The 2690-nt window shown below is 42.1% G+C and overlaps 1 pseudogene; it reads right to left on the bottom strand.

Annotated features, from left to right (window-relative positions):
* Positions 1-2077: 2077 nt before the first annotated feature.
* Positions 2078-2196, bottom strand: LOC115063583 (annotated as a pseudogene).
* Positions 2197-2690: the final 494 nt, after the last annotated feature.

Here is a 2690-nt window from a genome sequence, read left to right as displayed (position 1 = left end):
AGGGAAATATAGATAGATAGGTAGATAGATGGATGGATAGATAGATAGATAGATAGATAGGTAGACAGACAGGCTGTAGAAATGACTTTCAGTGGACAAAGGCACTTGCTGAGAAAGCCTGATCATCTGTATTCAATCTCCATAATTCATATGGTAGAAGACAACTGACTTCCACAAGTTGTTCTCTGATATTTACACATGTGTTATGACATGTGTGCCCCCCCACACACATACACACACGCATGCAATAAATAAATGCTATTTTTTTCTTTTAAAAAGGTCTGTTTTTCTTTTATGCATATGGTAGTTTTTCTTATATGCATTCCTCCTGCCCTTAGAGAAACTGGAGTCCCTGAAATTGAAGTTGCAGATGGTTGTGAGCCACCATGTGGATTTTTGGGAACTGAACTCAGATTCTCTGCAAGAGTGGGACGTGCTCTTAAATGCCAGAGTCATCTCTCTTGCACTGAATAAATATTTTTAAAAATGAAAATAAACAAATAGAAATAATAACACAAAAAGAAAAATATGCAATAAAGGTTTAGAATAACTTCATGACCTATTAAAGTCACAGAAAATCTATGGCAGATTATAAAGAAAAGTACAGCTGATCGACGCTAATGTTTTTTTCCTTAGGATGTGTAATTTCTCTAAAATATATCTGAAAATCATTAAAAACTAAACCAAGACATCAAATTCAATCATCTGGTGAATCAAAGAGGCTGCAGTGATTATTTTAACCATTTTTTTTGTTTAGATTAAATTGAACAAATAGCCTTCCGAGGCAGTCTTGATATCGAACCTTTTCCACTGGAGGAACGCACACTAATCAATACCTCTTATTTAACTTATTAAGACTGTGGAGAAATGTAAATAATTGAAAGAAAGAGCTTTGGAATTTAAAAAGGTTGGACACAATAGACACCCGTGTAGCTGTACATTTGGCCAAGTAAGCCACATGGATGTTACCTAGGGAAGGACATTTGATGGTTACATCACAGTGTCTGACAAAAGTCCATGGAGTACTCGCTGGTGAGGTCAGTTCTGTTATCACTCCTGACTGAACTTCCATATCTGCTCAAAGCTATACTGGCAATGTAGGAAAAAGATTTCTCTCTCTCTCTCTCTCTCTCTCTCTCTCTCTCTCTCTCTCTCTCTCTCTCTTAAAAATTTCTTCTTTTTAAAGTTTGTATTTATGCTTGTATATATGTGTGTGTTTAAAACTTATTTTTAATTTAAAGAATACACGCACACACACGCACACACACACACACACGCACACACACACACACACACACACACGCAACGAGAGAAAGTGCCAGAAAAGGTCAGTAAAGGGTGTCAGGTTCCTCAGAGCTGCAGTTACAGGTAGTTAGTTGTAAATTTCCCAGTGATGTTGGCGCTGGGAACTGAACTCCAGNTGTTTAAAACTTATTTTTAATTTAAAGAATACACACACACACACGCACACACACACACACACACACACACACACACACACACACACACGCCACGAGTGTAGGTGCCTGTAGAGGTCAGTAAAGGGTGTCAGGTTCCTCAGAGCTGCAGTTACAGGTAGTTAGTTGTAAATTTCCCAGTGATGTTGGCGCTGGGAACTGAACTCCAGTCTTCTGAAAGAGAAGGAAGTGCCCTTTACCACTTCTCTTCAGCCCCAGGAAAGATTTGTCTCCTCACTCACTGTTAGGTTCATGCCCAAGATGCCTATAAGGAGATAAATTAAGCAAAGAAGAACATGCAGGTTGAAGTGACATGGAACCTGTAACAGGAGAAGGCTCAAAGAACAGGGGAAACATGAGAGATGTAGACCTTGTTGTGCCTGTGAGGTTGGAGGACTAAAGATGACCTCGTGGTAATAAACTTGGGTAGTCAGAAAGATACCGACAGTACAGCCTGTTCTCCAGTGGATCAAAGGTCTGGAACCCCTGGGGATCCGATGGGTGGTGATTTCCACCTCCATGGGACGGAAGGTGTTCCATCATGTCTCTTGGACCCCTGGCTCCTGTCGAACTTACCGCTCCCACAACCCCGCAGGAGAGATATATGGCTATCAGTCCTGTAGGAGCAGCACTCAGTATTTCCAGGAGGTCTCCCATCCAAGTACTAACCAGGCCCGACCCTGCTTAGCTTCCGAGATCAGACGAGATCAGGTGCGTTCAGGGTGGTATGGCTGTAGACAGAAATATATTTTTGTCACCAAGATACATACTCGAATTTTATATGGGCTACAGCCCAATCAGGTGAAAACTCAAAAAGGTTGATTCATCATATGCTCTCCACTTTTGCCATCTCGGGCATCCCTCAACAGATAAAAACTGATAATGGCCCATCCTTCACTAGCTCTCAATTCAAGACCTTCTGCCCACACAGGGAAATTGCCCATCAACCCCCAGGGCCAAGGAATAATAGAAAGAATGCCTAAACCCTAAAAGTCCAACTCTTAAAACAAAGGCGCTACCACCTTCACCTCCCCCCATCCGACCAGAGAGAGGTGTCTCTCCTCCCCCTTCTCCAAGCTGGAAAAGCAAAATACCTTCAAATCTCATAGATGAAGCCCCGCCTAACTCCATAGTCCCTTACCCCCAACCATCTACCACCCAACAACTTTGTAGTCTTTGAGACTCTCTTGCAAAAACTAACCCCCCCCCCCTTCCCATGCTACTCAGGAGTCC

Source organism: Mus pahari, chromosome 2 (assembly GCF_900095145.1).
Source record: "Mus pahari chromosome 2, PAHARI_EIJ_v1.1, whole genome shotgun sequence".
NCBI lineage: Eukaryota > Metazoa > Chordata > Mammalia > Rodentia > Muridae > Mus > Mus pahari.
Note: the sequence above shows the minus strand (reverse complement) of the source record. Positions and strands in the feature narration are given on the sequence as shown.